Source organism: Passer domesticus, chromosome 6, assembly GCF_036417665.1.
Source record: "Passer domesticus isolate bPasDom1 chromosome 6, bPasDom1.hap1, whole genome shotgun sequence".
In the NCBI taxonomy this organism is placed as follows: Eukaryota; Metazoa; Chordata; class Aves; order Passeriformes; family Passeridae; genus Passer; species Passer domesticus.
In genome coordinates, this window is record NC_087479.1 from 19592052 (window position 1) to 19609979 (window position 17928).

Below are 17928 nucleotides of genomic sequence, written 5' to 3' on the forward strand. Positions count from 1 at the left end.
ATCATCTTGAATGTCTTTCCTCTCAAACAGCCTATGGCTGTTTACAGTAACTACATGATATGAAAGTGAAAACTGTGCTCTCTTGAAGAAAATAGTCTGAACTTAGGATAGATAAAACAGAAATGCTACAGAATGTAGATACAAAATTCTGTTCAGAAGGATTTATACTGAGATACAGAAAAGCAGAAAGAGATAGCTGGATCTTTTTCTTAACAAGGTCTTTAAAAAGTAGAAATTCAGAATCATGATGTAACTTTTTTATTTTGATCTTATTTTCATGAGATATCCAAGCAAAGTCCTCATTTGAAGAACCAGAAGAGGTTACAAATTCAGAAATCCTCCTGGCATTCAGAGTTCAACTGAGAATAATATTTAATACAGTAACCCCTCTTTTAATTTGTATTGAAATAGTCTCTGCCTCTCAGTGCAGTTGCACTAGAAGATAAAATCATCCTTTGTTTTGTTTTATTTTGTTTTGTTTTTACCCTGTATTTCATTTGCATTCACCTTACATCTGCATAAAGTATTTGACATTGCACAGTCTACTTACTATTAGTCTGATAGCTTAAAATTATAGTTTTAATAAAATTACCATCACAATCCAAAAAAATTTTAAAAAGGCTTATACTTCAGTTGGCGGTACATATAGGTATCTGCTGTGAACATCATTTTACAGGGAGAATAGGAATGGAAAAGAGTCCTTAATAATGGAATACTGGTCCAGACCAGACCTTTGGAAATCATCCAGTCCACTGTGACAGAAGAGGACTATCTTCTAAGTCAAACATCAGAAAATACATCAGCTTGCATTGGGTCTTTCTAGTAAAGTTGTGAAGATCTCCAAACATGGACACTCCCCAGCCTCTCTGAACAACCTCTGCCAGTGTGTTATTACACTTACAAGGAAGAAATATTCTTATTTTCTTTTATGTAACCTGAATTTCTTTTATTGAATTATGTGGTCATTGCTTTTTACACTTTTTTTTTCTTTATCCTCCAGTTAGTCAAGTGAAAACAGACATTAGATCTCCACTTAATCTGTTCTTCAGCCTGAACAAATTCTCTTTATATATCAGGTGCTCTGACCCCTTAAACATCTTGATGGTCTTCCACTGTCTTGTTCTGGTCTGTCAATGCCTTACTTGTAGTGACAACCCTAATATTTTATATGATGTTCTAAATTTGGTCTCTAAGTGTCAAAGAAGAGGAAATAAACACTCTTTTTGACCTACTGACTACATTTTTGAGGTTAGCCTTCACTGGTGCAAGGGTACATTGCTGATCTGTGCACAATTTTTGTCTACTGAGACTACTATGTCCTTTGTACAAAACTACTTTCCTGCCACTCAGCCCCAAGCATGCATTGTTGCATGGAGTAACTGGTGAAACAATACATTCGTTTTTGCTGAGCTGTGTAAACTCATCTTAATATCACCAGTGAAACTGCTGAGGATGCAGTCTGTCCTGCTGTCTAAGTTGATAATGATGATTTTTAATAGTATTGATACCACCACAGTCACCATGAGAAATGTCCTCATTACTGGATACCTGTCTAAATTTGAAGCCTTCACTTCTACCATTAGAAGTATGCATCATACAGACATTTCCCCCCCAACAACTGATAGTCCAGCCCTGTAGATCATACCTCCTCACTGTTAGCACTCCTGTGTCCTTGTCACATGAAAAGGGGAGGTTTTGTCTATTCTTAGTGTGGGGAGATTTTCTCAACCCTTAGTGTTTGATTTTTATCAATCCCCAGGAAAGCCAAGACTTGTGCTGACTATTCTGTCAGAGTCTTGTTAGGAGGACCCTCCACGGAGCAGTTCTGCTGGACTGGAGGCTGGTTCCACTTAGGCACATACACCAACAGTGTAAGGGAGACTCCTCAGTGGGTCTTTCACTTTATTTGATAATGTTACCTACTGCCAGTGACTGCCAGCACTTAGGAAGAACTCACTCCAGGAGTTTACAGAATAACACTCTATTAATATAAAATTGTGATGGGTTAAGGTTAGAAGATTGTCAGTGATAGTGTCTGAAGTGTTGTTAATCTCCAGTAGGTGTCTATATGGAGAAGACAGTTTCAGCCTTCTGATTGATGCAAGCAGTTGCAATGCAGTCCTCCTTATCTTCTCCCCATTCTACCTATTTATGTACTACTTCTCTATGCTTAGGTGGAGCACGAGTGACTTTAGTCATAAACACCTTTGTCACAGATTGGTATAAAATTCTTTCATTTCACTTTTAAAGATACAGTCAAAAAATACTGAGCACATGCCCAGTGAGGGGTGGGTGTCCCCTGAGGGTGGGTAAATTTGGAGTGTATGGTAGTATTATAATTAGGCTATGATGAACCAAGTTCATCCAAGGAGAATAATTTTGCCACAGCTGTTGCCTCAGCAGCAGGATCTTCTGTTTCCCTTGGCTGACAGGTGTAATGCAGTTTCTCAGCTGCAAAGTGCTATTGAGGTCCCCTCCCTGCAAGGATTTCAACAGAACCTGGCTGCAGAGTTTCTGCTCTGCTCCACCCTCCATTCTATTACTCTTAGCAGGTGCTACAGTTGGAGATTATTGCTGTGGGGAATCAGTTTCCAGGAATATTTTGTGAGCACACCCACTCCATTCCAGCCGGGAAGTAGCAGCTGCATTTCACTCTATAATTTTACTCTATAATTTCCATACCTTTAGAAATTCTGTTAGGATGTGAATATAACCTCTTAGCTTCCTCTAATTTTATCCCCCAGCCATTTTTCCACATGGTCCCCAGTCGTTCTTCCACAGTTTCTTAATCAGTAGTCTTTCAAATTTCATTTCTAATCCATAACGATTCACAGAGGAGGAAGTTTAGGTTTTTATCTGAAGGGAATATTTGCTTACTCACTGAATGAATTAGAATACCTCTTTGCTGTAATGAAAACCCTTGAATATGTGATACAAGAAAGGCAGAACTGTGATAGCAATAGTCTTCTATTTCTTTTTCTGTCTATCCATTTGGCTTTCAAAAGAAAATACATGAGGCATACTTAAAGTAAATGGGGCACCATGATTAATACAGACATCACACAGAGAAACATAAAACTGCCCTGTCTCCTTCATCTGTTCTTTTGGTGCAGTGATTAACCTTTGAGTTTATGAGTATTTTTGCACTTGTCTCAGATAAAATATTTTATGGCTTCTTACCTCCCAGGCAACTTGGATTAAACTTATCAGGTCTGGGAAGATAGTGGCCCATAATGACTGTTCCCTCAGAAATCATATCTACCTCCCTACCACATTATCAGATCATTTTTTGTGCAAAACAGATGGAAACATCAAGACAAGAGACAAGACAACTTGTTAAGGTCACATACCACCTTCCTATACATCATTCATGCTTAATTGATTCCCGACCCTTCCTGAGATAAATTGCCATACATTATGAGAGCTGAGAATATGAAAAGATCATTTTCTTTTCCCCATTAATTCTCATTTAGAAAAGAATTTTGTCTTTGCTAAAGTTGCTTTGACAGTCTGCTTGCTAATGACTTATCACTGCCTATCAACAAAGAAATAAGGCAGAAGCAAGCAGACTTATTTTTTGACAAAATTATTTCTCTCTCATGCAGTAATTTGTGTATTCTGCTCTCAGTGTCAGAAGGGAAAAACAATTAAAAAGTAACAAATGAAAAACAAACACAAAAAACACTATCACCCAAAAAACTCCAGAGAAACCAAAGAGATTCAAAATAAGTGACAAGACAGAACCCAAAAGATTGTGCAGATAAGCCATTTAAAATATACTTAGAAAACATCTCGTTGTTTAAGGAAAACTGCTTAGCTCCCCCGTCACACCTAAATGACACCTCCCCTTCTACACTGTACAAAGAGGAAGTCAATCATTTTGATGTATATTTCTTGAATATGGTGGATGAAAAATTGAGTATCAAACCTGAACTTGCTCTAGACCTCCTAATCATTTAGGGACATTTGAGGAACATCAGGGACAACAACAACAACAGCAATGCAAGCTGTGAACATTGTTACCGAGGTTCTTGGATTTTTCTGTCTTTTCTGAATATGTTTTTTCTTCTAATTTCAAACAAATATAACGTTTAGGAGTTGCTGTCTATAAAGCTGTAATATGCCGAGAAAGGAATAGCCATATCAGAGCAGAATGATAGCCTGCACACAGGACTGCAAAGTTATCTTCAAGGATCTTAAAGCTTAAGTTTCCTCTATCTGCAACATTCAAAACTATAAATGTCAATCAAAAAATTTCAGGTAGCAACCTGAACAGAGAATATCTTATTTGTAATCCATACTAGTATAAAAAACTACATTCTTGGAAGTGGAAAAATGGTGCCTGGAAGTGAGTTACTCATTCCATTTCTGTTCTGCTCAAGCTCTTCTGCTCTAGCTATAAGAAAATAAGTGGATAGAAATATCTGCTGGCTTTGTAGTGCTTCAATTTACATAAAACATAGAAAAGAACTGCAAGTGTCCCTGGCCTTTATAATATTGTCAGGTTCTATTCACCAGTATGTTAAATTTGAAAATGTTCCCACATATGAATCGCCCTGCATCCCAATTTGCCGTCAGCTGCATTTTGAATTTTTCCAGCCTTGACTCTCATTTCAAACCATCCCTGCGATTTCAACTTGTACATTAAAAATTGCATCAATACATAAGAATATACCAAAGATCACACATAAGGACAACTCCCTATATTGTGCATTTCCTCTTTTGGAACAGAAACCAGATGTTCCTTGGTGGGATAATTTGGAAGTAGAACGAAGTGGAGACAAGGATCTTTTTTGGTTTCTGTTACTAACACCTGCTTCATTTCCTTCAGGAGTCTCAGGACCCTTTCATGTGCACTAAAAAGAAGGAGAGAGGACAAGGAGGAAAACCAGGGTCTCTGTTTGCTCTATTCATTTCAAAGAGCAGCTTCACATATCAGTTTGCTGTGGAGAGAAGTATCATCTTTGTACTTCTGCTTCTGGCAGAAATATAAAGCATAAGCTGTGAAAGCCTTCTTGTATTTTCCCTAGAGCACAGCCATTTAGATGTAAACTCTTACAGCTTCATTGCAAGACACTTCATGCAGAGGAACTGTCAGGTCAGAAGAGTAAAAAAAAATGAAACAGATGAATTTGCTTTGCAGTTTCTCTGTGGGAGAGCTCTGCTGAAATGCTAGTCCAGCTCTACTGGTTTCTGCATCAACAGATGGCAGACAACATTCCTTGTGTTTGCGTCCCATTTGGTAAATCACAGGTCACATCTGGTCTGGCCTCTGTTCTTTCTGAACAGATGGAAGTACACATTAGTTATCGATTGCAACAAGGAAATGGGGAGATGAGAGGGAAGAGTGTATGTGGTGGAGGGAAGGAAGGTGAGAAGGAGTTAAAAATAGAAAAGACTAAATGAAAGGAGGTTTAATAAAGGAGAGAAGAATTTAAAATGTCCAGTACCAACAAGTAACACAACTGGTGATAATTAAAAGTGACAAAGCATCAATATAAAGATAAATGGCTATTAGAAGTTATTTCAGAATTCAATGTGTTAGAGATTTTTATGTGGTCTCCTACCAAAGGCTATTAAATGAGAAATTAAAAACATGTTTTCAGGCATAATCTTTTTCCACAAAAGGTATAAAATAAAAATCAGAAAATGCACAGAGAAATTCTCTAAGACACTGTCAATCATAAACTATGTTTTAGGAAGATAAAAAAATAAAAATTCTTTTTGTAACTCCCTTGTCATACCTAAATATATCAAAACTTTTTAGATATTCTCAACTTTCTACTAAAATTGTGTCATTTCTGATTTTATTATCTTTTAACTAGTTTATGAAAGTGTGTGAATTTTTCAACATTTATTGCTGCTTTTAAGCAATCACAACTACAAGCAAAATTAAATATTTCTAGTGATTTTAAGTAGATATTTTAATTACAATTTTTGGTTATAATTTGAATTTTAAATTTAAAAAAATACAAAATTATCATATATTTGACTTTCAAAAAAGCTGTGAATAACATAAAGCTTGAAATTAAATCTGCTGTCATAGCCTCAAAACCACACAGAATGAACCTTTATAAATACAGAAAAATTTGTGTTAGTAGGTAATGTACACATGAAGTATAGAATTTGTAAATGTGCACACCAAATACAGTTACTCTTGATCCTTAGTCTATGTACAAATATATTTCACATTATCAAATACTGCTATACTGAAATAAACTCTTTTTTTGTTTCAAGAAGAGAGATAGACATTAATAACTTTGCACAAACATCGCTATTCAGACATTCCAACTTTCTAATTTGAGTTTTGTATGAAGAGCTCTGTGTCCTCCTAGAATGCAACAACTTTAATTTAGATCATTCTATTTGAATGGGGTCTTTTGAATTTGGATCTTGTTGATTTACATATTTGTACAGTCTTAAGGTATATTTGACATGTGACATTAATTGATGACACTATCTGATACTACTACTACTGTTGGTAATTTAAGCATATTTTAAATAAACTATTCAAGACTTTTCCCATTTGGCCATTCATGTGTTTCTGTTTTCCTTAATCTCAAATAAAACATGATTTAGGGTAGCTTTATAAAGATAAGGCTATAGCCATGTTGAAAGGCTAGAAGCATTTTAAACTACACTAGGCTACAACAGAACACATATACAAGCTGACTTTATTTTTTCTTTTTCCTTTTGTTTCATGTCAATGTGAAATTCATCATGGATATTTTTACCTAAACTTCATTTCAGCAGCAATTCCAAAAGAAACTTCTTCTGGGCAAATGACACATATTTAACACATACTGCTTCTATCATCTAGTATTTCCTGTTCTTGTAGAAATCCTCAAAAGATACAGAAAGTTTATTTTTGTTGTCAGACTGTTCTGTTGAGAACAAACACTTTTGTATGCTTTTATGAAATCAGAAATAAGCTTAAATACTTTTTGAGATAACATTTTAGTTTGTAGGATTTCAATTTACTTGTAAGGGTACAACTCTCGATTCTCTTCTATCCCAAAGTGAAAGAACATAAAAATATACCTGTTCTACTTGTGGATATATGGATTCACTATGATTCACCAGCTTATGGAATATTTGAACAAGATAATAGGCTGAAATTATTACACTTTTCAGTGAGTGGTGAGACTTTCAGACCTGAAAATACACAATAAGCAAAAACAATCTAGTTATTCATCACTAGAGGATGTGCCAATAGGGCCAACCCTGCCCAATCAAACCTTTTATATACATGTGGAAGGGAACAAACTTCCAGTAGAGCATGTAAAAAATTTGCTGGGGCAAACATTCTGGGTTATTCCTGCTTCAGGCAAAGGCAAACCCATTTGTGAGATTTCTTTTGCTCAAGCATCGTATGCATTTGGTGGGTAAAGCGGGAGGGTGGGAAAGTACATTGTATACCCCAGAGAGACTTGATTTTGGGTGAGGGTAGTCAATGAATTAAATTGTACAGCATTGATTGCTATATAACAATGTATGTTATCACTTCTATGATGACTACATGCCCATCACTGCACCGGGTACCTAGTTGCACTGGAGTCTGCCATTACACATTTGGGGATCTGAACTGATTCCCTTTTGATTGCTGTATCAAAGATTACTGCAAAAATCACCCAGATTAATGAAAAATGTACTTTGATTAAGCAGGACAAGCCCAGTGGTGCTAATTTTGTGTTTAACTTCTCTCATCATGCTCCACTCTACTGAGACATGGTTTTTTACATGAATAAAAGTCTGGTTTTAAGCCAGAAGAGAATCAGAATTACCTTACGTACATCACCAGAATCAACACCGGAGAGATTAGGAGCAGATGGAGGTGTGCACCTGCTTCTTAATCTGGACAGTCTGTCCAACTAAAATTAAATGTACACCATCTAACTGGCCTTGATATATCCTTTACTCTCCCTTCTGAGAAAGAAGGGGGCATAGTTTACAGTCAGGAAGAAAGAGGTGGCACACAGATGGTGTACCATTTTGTTCTTTGGGAGCATTTTTTTCATGCAAATCCCCCTCTTTTTTATATAACTTTGTTATTAATATTGTGGCTTTTTTTGTTCATTTTCTTATCCCATTGCTATTTTAATTTTTTAATCCCACCTGGGGATCTCTGTCTCTTGTCTCTCTCACCAGAGGAGATGGGAAGGAAGGGAGAGGGAGACACAATAATTTTTTTGATGTAAGATTTTTTTCCCGTTTTCATTTCACACTTAAGAAAATCTACTAACCTTAATATATAAATATATGAACACTTATTTCAACACTTAGAGGGATTTTTCCAGCACTCTAAAAGGATAACGAAATATCACCTGACAATTCAGAATGAGAATCAAAGATTCTTATCTCAGTTAGAGTTTCTCCTTTGACATATTTTAATGTACTGGTTTGGACATAGCTTTCTACCTGACCTTTTCGAAACAGAATTATTGTTTTTTAAACTGTTTCATAAATCCATATTATCAGATGCTGATGGAGCATCTAATTTATAAAAAAAATTAAAAGCTTTTGTTTTGAGTGCAGAAGAATCCTTTTCTCTTACTTGATTTAAAAAAGGAAACACAAATTTGAAGGTCTCCACTGCTGCAGGTGTAGTTACAATGCATAAACCAGACACATGTCAAAAACTAACCTTACATATCACAATAGACTTGAGGTGCCACTAATCCAAATGCACACTATTTAATTCCTGGAAAATTCAGTCTGCAAACAATTTAATTATAATTTCTGTTTTCTTTTTAGAAAGCAAGAGTAATTCAGATATACTTTATGGCTTCCCAGTTGCAGACAAATGGATACCTTTTTATCCCTACAGTCTTTCAAGTGTTTAAAACCTTTCCTGCTCTTAATAAAAACTACTTTTTCTAAAACATCATTAATCAAAGTGTCAAAATAAAATGGACTGTTTGCTTCTACCCTAATAATTTGTCTTGTTTTCCCCACCTATGCCATATTATTTTTTTTTTCACACAGAATCACACACAGAATTTTTTTCCTAAATTTCATAATTATTCCTACTGTTACAGGAGATTGCATAAGGAATAAACCCTGCAATTTTAATTTTGTTGTGAGATTTATCACATTAGTATGTGAAATTTGTGTCCCTCTTGTATGCTGATGATAGAATACAAAATGATCCAAACTGCAATCATGTCATAGTCGTACATGACATTTATTCTACACTATTGTCATTTGAGAATTAGCCATGGGTCCCTGTTCTTGAGAAGTGACAAATGAAATGTGATATCCATTAAAAGCTGAAATGAATAAATTCTGTGAAAATATGTTTCTGTTATTTCTATAACAACTGAGGGCTAGAGGACCAAAAGTGAAGGTCAACAACTCTAGCACTGACAGTTTTGGGGACTAGAAAAAAAAAAACAGTTCCACATTGCTTACTCTGTACTCATTTAAATGTATAACACCAATGTGAATAGAAGCGTCCAGAAGGATTTTGACTTCTGAAAAAAAATTGGTGTGATCTTTAGGAAAAAATGTAGCATACATACCTAGTGACTAAATACTGCAGTTCCCAGGTATCACTTCCATATGCCATTTAACATAAATACTGACATGCTTAGACTTAATAGCTTTGATTGAAAATCAGTGGGCACTCTTTCCTGAACCAAAGTGCTTCTTTATTCCTTTTCTTTCTGAATTAAGACCTTGATGTAGGCTGACATAGGTTCTTGTATTTGTAATAGCAATTACACACAGGGAAGTGAAAGCTATAGATTACTTTGGAACTACAAAAAGGCTATGTGATGAAGAGGTAGGCATATTTCAGGCACCCTGGAATAGGAAACGGATAATTAGGTATGATTATTTTTCTTCTCTTATGAGTATACAGTACAACCCAATTCCTGACTCAAAATGCCTACAACTTCCTTCCTTCATGGTATAAAAAACTTTTACCTGTTTCTAAGCCATTTTAGACATTTTACCATCAGTTTTTTAGTGTAGGCCTTATGACTTATGTACTGCATGCTACTCAACCCTTTACCCCTCTTGCTTTCCTTGTCAATTTCTCTATAAGGCTGCAGTTTCCTTCATAGAACCCTGTATTTCCTCAACATCTCTTTCAGCTTATGCATTTAATATCCATGTGAAAAAATAGAGATTATTTTTTAGACGGAATTTGTTGTACAGAGAGGTCATACTCAAAATTTTCTAGGTATAGATGCTTAGATATCCCTTGCCTTTGTTCTTAACAATTCACAATATACAAAGTGTTCAGAAAACAGTGTTGCTAATTTGTGGCACTACCAGCTTGTCACTGCAGCAAATCAGACTTCCAAGTTCTCTTCTGAAGAAAGAGGTATATGATTCTGATATTAAACACCAAGGAGAGATTCCATTTTAGCTATCCATGACAAACAAATATCATTTTCCAAGATTCTTGTCGATTTCTCAGATTAGAGGTGTAATTGGATGCTCCTAGTTTCCTTTTCCTAAAATCAAATCCTGATTAATTTTCCTCAGTTTCTAAATTTTGTCGTGAATGAGTTATTAAACTGATGAAAAACAGACTGTTTTACTCCATGAAACTTATTTATCTCCAGTATGGGTTTATATTTTGCAGTAAATGAGTCAAAAAACCTGTGGAAAAAACATTATATAATTAGATAGTTTGAAAATATACCTTAGTATATTGCACTTAAAATATCTCTGTATAAAGTAATCTATATTATAGTGGTTTAGAAGAACATATATTTGTTACTGTTTAAAGTTGCATTCATTCTTCAAGGTTTCTTTTTGGGTCAGCTTTCTTTTTGGGTCAGGTTTCTTTTTGGTCAGGATTTCAAACACCAAGAAAACAAATTACTTAATAGACCTTATACTTTGTGATTAGTAGAGATGAATGACATCTAAGGTTAAAAATACTGATGTGTGATAAAACAAGGATTACAGGCTAATGTATTATCTGATTGCAGGCCATGACAGGCAATCTTGGAAAATAAGTGTTAAATTTACTGCTAGAATGTTTGAGTTCTATAGGATAGGCTGAGGATTTATATAATGGAGGTGGTATCTAGAATATGTTTGCTTCAGTGTTCATGGTGAGCAGCTGGAAATTATTTAAGTGGAGATTAAAAACAATTTTCCAGAAGGAAAAGAAGAGTTTATTACTTGTCTATGCAAAAACAAAAGCTAGTGAGAAGACTGTGCATAAAGGGCTCAGGTATACCCTATGGACAATATGACTTATTTTCCTAGCCACTGTGTTAAAGTTAGATTTGAGTTAAATATTGTGAAAACACATCCTGAGTAATGGACCTTGTTTGTCCTGTGCAGGTCCAATGAAGGCTAGTGATATTAGAGTTAAATGTCTTTAGCTATGGAGCAGGCAGGATCTTCCGGCAAAGGATCAAGGAGAAGGGACAAAACAGGCTGGTTCACTGGAAGATCATATTTTGTTACCATATTGTTTTGGTAATTTTGTAAGTTCATTTTTACTTTACAATTTCTTTTCAGGGCTGTGAGAGGTAAAAGCCCCACTCTTTTTTATGGTACTGTCCTAAATGATACAAGTTAACCTAGAGAGGTTTTATTTCTGCAGACATATGTATAATCCATGTATAGAATTGGAAATTGGCAACAGTAATTTACAGATATGCTTCAAATCTATACCAGTTTAGTATATAAGCTTAGTATGACCTTGGATTACATGCTTAATTACCACTACTTGGCTTTTTGTCATTTTAGAGAGAGTAGTTTGTGGACCCCTTGAGAAGACAGGAGAGTTTTCACAGATCCCACAGAACAGTTTTAGAAGATCCTGAATTTGAAACCACCTGACCTGAGAAACTGGACATCTTTTCAGCTGCTGTGAAAAATATGTCTAAGGCTAAACAGTAGATCCTTCTAAAACTGATTATAAGGTTGGAATGTTACACCACAGCAGTCAAGTCATGAACTTCTTTATTTATGGAATCACTAAAATGCAGGTCTTTCTCTTCCCACAGTTGATTTATAATCTAATAGGATTTTGTCTTTTTCTGTTCATTATCTTGTGTATCATCTTTAGGTTAGTAATTTTGGCTTAAATTCCATTTTTTTTGTTTGATATACCACAGACAACTGTTAAGTGGTCCAAGTAATGGTATACTTAACCCAGGTTTACCTCACTGCATGATTCCTGATTTAAGTCACCCTTTAATTGTCAGCAATACCAAAGCCAGCTGAATCACTTCCATGAAGATACTATTCAAACAACCACAACTCTTAAGCACACATATTAATACTGCTTAGCACAGTTCTACTCCTTCAAGTCTATATTTTGTCCTGGTTCAAAGATCTTTATTCAAGCAGGTGAAATGAATTTTAAATGACAAATTATATTGCACAAAGTACCATTTGACAACTCTAGTGTACATAATTTCCTAGGAAAATTTCATACAAGTAAATGTACCTTATTTACACAAAAATAGTGTAAAACAGCATATAAGAAAACGTGTAAAATAAAAGCATCCAAAATAAAAATGTATTCCTTTGGATAGTAAATGGCCATGTCTGTGAAGATATTTCATCTTATATATAATGGAGCAGATCAACAATCAGTAAATGATTTAGGAATAAAGCTATTAAGTCAAGTATAAAACTATACCATTCCTTTAACTTACAGAGAAGAACCACATTTCCTCTTAGTGTAATGTTTTCAGAGGGGTGTAAGTTTGGGTGAGGTTCAATACAGGTGTCCACATGTGAGCAAGGCATCTCAGGACCACTTAAGGTCTGGGAATATTAAAAAGGACATTCAGCAGCAACTAAGTGCCTTGGCTCATTCTAAACCAGCTCTCTAATACTGGCCAACTGAACAGCTCTCCAGCTCCATGGAATATATGAGTTATGACAGAGCCTAGACACTAAAATCTCCTTTAGACAGCTACAAAGAAATTACTTAATCTGGAACTGATTTTTTTCTTTTGTGTAAACAAAAGTCTTACAGAATGTCTATGCCTGTTGAAGTGATTCAGACTTAAGAAATTCTGATCCTCTATCTAAACACTAATACAATTAAGGGGAAAAAAGTATTTATTTTACCCTCTTACCTAAAAAAACCCCAGAATAGAATCTATACTCTTTATGCATCCAGTAGAATTTGAGCTGGAAAAACAGAATCACTCTTGTCTTTCTTGAAAGTCTGAAATGTCTATTACTCTTGGGATGAGAAACAGGAAGGATACTAATTAATATTTAAAATTCAAAAGGAAAATGCGGAAAGGAAACATTCCAGCTGTGAAGTAACAAAGGAAAGAGGAAAAATCAGTTTCTAAGAAGACTTTCAATAGAGACCCAGTAAAAGGCAGATTTTGAAAGTTGAAGAGAAAAAGCTACCCTGAAGAAGAATATATTTACCAATTCTTGTCAGGTTTTTTCTCAGTTTGTTTCTGGAAATCTCCTACATGGTGAAGGATAATAGACTTGGTCTTTTGGATATGTCTGACTAAGACACAGAGAGGTCTGAAAACCTCTTAAAGCAGAGCTTTGAAGACAGGCTGTCATAGGACAATTCAGGCTGGAAGATACTTCAGAAGTTCTCTGGCTTGTTTTATTGCTGAAAATAGGGTCAGCTATGAGACCAGACCAAATTCTTCAGGGATTTGTCTAGTGCGATATTGGGTATCTCTAAGTATGGACACTTCTTTCAGTAACTTGCTCCAATACTTGACTGTCCTCCTGGCAAAAAACATTTATTTTTCTATCCAGACAGTTTCCCTTTATTCCTGTTGTTTCTCATCTTCCAGCCATACACCACCACTCCAGATCATGGGTAAAGATGTTAAAATATCCTATAAAAACGACACTGTAAATGCACGGGTGGAGAACTAGGTTTTGTAGGCCACCCTGTCCCTTCTTAAATTAAGTTCCCTCTTGACAAAAGCCCATCTCTCTGCTAAGATGACAGAATGTCAAGCAGAGAAGGCAACCTGATTTGTACAAGATTTCTGAGTGAGAGATATAGTGTGTTATCTCTCTCCACCTTTATAAGCTTTCCTTGTGATGCAAAGAATGGCAAGAGCTTATTTCTGTGCTCTTTGCTCACTCTGCCTCTCAGGCCCAGTAGTTCCTGCCTCTCACTGACATATACTAGTCTTAGTCCTCCAATTATAGCAGATGTTACCATACATACAACAAAATCCAGGATCCACATTACGGCTGATAATTTTCGTTATTTCATATCTTTTTCTCTGCTCTCTTTTCCTGATCAATGTGTACCTAACATTCTCTTTCATAATTTCTCACTTCCATGTATTTCTCCATCTGATTCCCACTGATCTCCACCCTGAAATGCATTGAGACATTTAAAGTAGAGTATTTCCATCAGTGAACAGCAGATTGTTTGAAAGCACTCCCCATAACTTATGAACAGGGGCTTGAGAAATAATCAAATTATTTATAATTTCTGTTGAGAAAACCATACAAGTAAGACACAGATGCTGAAGAAGTCACTCTATCTCATTTAAACTACTTACAAAATAGCTAGCCCATTTAAGAAAAGCATTCTCATGTCCCTCAGCTGTGTGGTCTGATTCAGATTCTCATGTGTTTTTAAAATCAAGTGCTGTTTACACTTCAGAGATAGATGTTCCCTGTTTTTCTTTTCTATGGCTAAGGCTTTCCAGGACAACAGCCTGGCCTTTCAGCCTGTGGAATGGAGCACACAGAAATACTAATTATGTTTTACCTATTAAGTGAGTAAATAAAGAGTTTAGGTGTCAAAGGGTGCTAATCTGGCACCTTTCACCAGTGGTACAATATATGCCTATGAACAAATTAGTATGAAAGTTTTCCATGAACGTTTGTCACCTCCTTTGAACACTTGAAAAGTAGAACTATATGGGGAAACTGTTTAAAATCAGATTGAGTAAAAGCTGCATATACTATATTTCAGGAACTAATTTTCCCCTGTAGAACAGAACTATTGTTTCTCAGTTTTTGTGGTGATGCTGATGTTTGTTCACAGTTTTCTTGTCAGAAAATCCACATGCCAGCATCAAAATCAAACCAGAATAATTCCTTTTAATAAGAAAGGTCTTATTAACCTGGATGCCAGCAAATCTGGATAGGTTTGCAATCCAGTTCCCTCTTATAAAATGTTTGTTACAATTCTTTTAAACCTAAATCAAATTGCCTTTGTCCCTGTGGTCCTTTGTATAATTTCTGCATTATCTTCCCACACCACACCACAACCCCTTCCATTGTAAGTCTGCCCACAGCACCACAGGCTTTGTCCCGATCATGCTGATAATATGCAAACATTCCTGTTGCTAATTCTGATTTCAATTAAGTATACAGAGGAGACACCAGGGCCTCAGACAAAGGTCTCCTCAGAGATGTCTTTAGTGCACAGACTTTTATCCCACCAAGGTATTTTATTATTTTTTCAATGGGCTCCTCTGGACCCAGTTGCTTTTCATTTCTGGCTTCTTCTCTCCCCTCCTGAAATTTTAAACAGTTCAATGAGAGTCTAAGGGAAAAAACAACCAAAAAACAACCAAAAAAAAAAAACAGAAAAAAATTACAGCAGACAAAAAAGGGGTTAGAAAGCTCAGCAATTCACACAACAATCAAATTCTGTGTCTAGATTAGAAGCACAGTGATTAAGCTGATGTTATGACCATTAATAACATTCACATAGCAAAAAAAAGGCCAATCTTATATTAAGGCATAAAGTATGATAAGATTAATAATTGGAATGTGATAGATTCTCAACCCAACACACAGCACCAGATAAAGACCTAGAGGTAAGGAGATTTAACTTAAAACAACTTTGTTTCACAGGAATTACCACGGACAGGACAAATTAGCAAGGACTATAAGCACGTTACACAATAATCTCTAAATATTTAGGAACAATGACCACTTATTTGCCATGATTATATCAAGTGCTTGTAACCTACAGATTTTCAAAAGCTTAATATTGATGAACTTAATAATGTCTGGTGTTCAGGTAAATAAACTGACGCTTGGAGTATGCAATAACCCTAAAAATCCTCATGGACCTCAACTATCAGTCTTACGTTTTGTTCATGGTCTCAGGATGTCTACCCTTTGTGTTGTCTACATTTTCTGTACTACTCAAGTACTGAACAACAATACAATGAAGGAATTAAGTTTAAGATTTTTGGAAGCTTTATGATAGGTGCTTTAGACTGGTTGCTTTACACTTTAAATAACTTGCCTGAGCATGATTAATGAAATTCCTGCTAAGACTCAGATACCTTTGTCAAATTTCTGTTTGTGTCTAAAATTACTCATCTGCACAGCAATTCTGCAGTGCTTCTTTGCCATCCAATTCTAAAAGCTAGCACACACAGTCTCGCACAAAGCTGAAAGTGGAACGATTCCTCTTTCCTGTTTTATAGGTAAAATGTGATTTTCATCACATACTTCAAGGCAATTTTCTTGTACATTTTTCTGAGAGTAAAATTCAATATGTATTTATTAATACTTTAAACATTTCCTGTGGGAGAATGCTAATCATAGCTAAATCAAGTCTTTCCTCCCACCACCTGCTGAAAGTGGAAAAAAAAATCAAGCAAAATGAAACTCCTTAACTGCTTCTGGGGAGTAGTTCTTTCCCTACGATCAATAAGGAAGGCTTTCAATCACGCTTTCTTACAATGAAAGAATATTTCTTTGGTTTCCTTTTTTTCTTTTGTCCACATCTTTCATGCATTCTTTTATTTTACTTTTTCTTTTTTACCTCACATTCAAATTCTTTGGACCTTAGCTCTATGGATTGATATGGCTCAAACTGATTGCAACAAACTGATGGACTTTGTATCTGTGTCATCTTTTTTTAAAAGACACAGTATTAGGAATTGCTTACACATGTCAATTCTTTAGATTTTCCTGAGAAGATTAGAATCATTTGTCTGTATTGCTGAACTTCCAATTTAACATTTTGTATGTCTGTACTTTGCTGCTTTCTCAGCATCACGTGTAAACTGACTAGCATTGTAAAAATTGACGTGACATTCACTTGAGCTGAATGACATTCAGTTGTGCATATATAATTTTCAGATATAACAACAATTTTGAAAATGTCTTGCTGTATTCACTGTAATTGGCATTTTTTTAAAAATTATTTTCTAACAATTCTTAAAACCTCATCTTTTTTATCACACTCTCTATTCTGACTCCTTTTGTTGAATCATTTTAGAACAGAAATCAGGAATTTTCAGGATTTCCAAGCTAAATCTAGACACAAAACAAGTTAAAAAAAACATAAGAAACAACCCTCAAAAACCTCCTCCTCAACCACTTTGAGGATTAAAAATACCATTATTGTCAAGAGAAAATCTGGACTAGATAAAGGCAAGGAGGAAAGACTGAAGTAGGTTTTGTATTATATACGCAGGGTATAGTACTGTAACAGGCAGATTAAATATGTTCCTGCTTCTATTTACATCAAAGAAAAAATGTTCTTTGGAGTGCAATTTTGCAGGATCAAGACCAGAGATGCATAGGCAGACAGGACTGTGATAAAATATGGAGGCAAATAATAAATTGTATTTACTCTGCACTTGTGACCATCTCCCCTGATCAGCTCTCCAATCTGTCTTGCTTGGGGCTCTTTTTGACATCACGAGCCATAAGCATCTTCAAATACATTCCAATTTTATTTTCTAAGGCAACATGTCATGTCATTTCTTCCCAGAATTATCCTAGCCCAAAACTTATGGAAAAAAATTTCTCTTTTACATTAAAGGAACAATACTTTATCACTGCTTCTGGATAACAGGTGTGGATTCATACGTACGAAATACATGATTTCTGAATTTTGATAAGAATTAGACTAATCATGATTTCAGTATGAAAAGAAAATATTTAGACATTTCCCCAAATACTATTTAAGTTTAAGAAAGCAAATATATACAATAAAGTGTATGACCAAGCACACTGAAC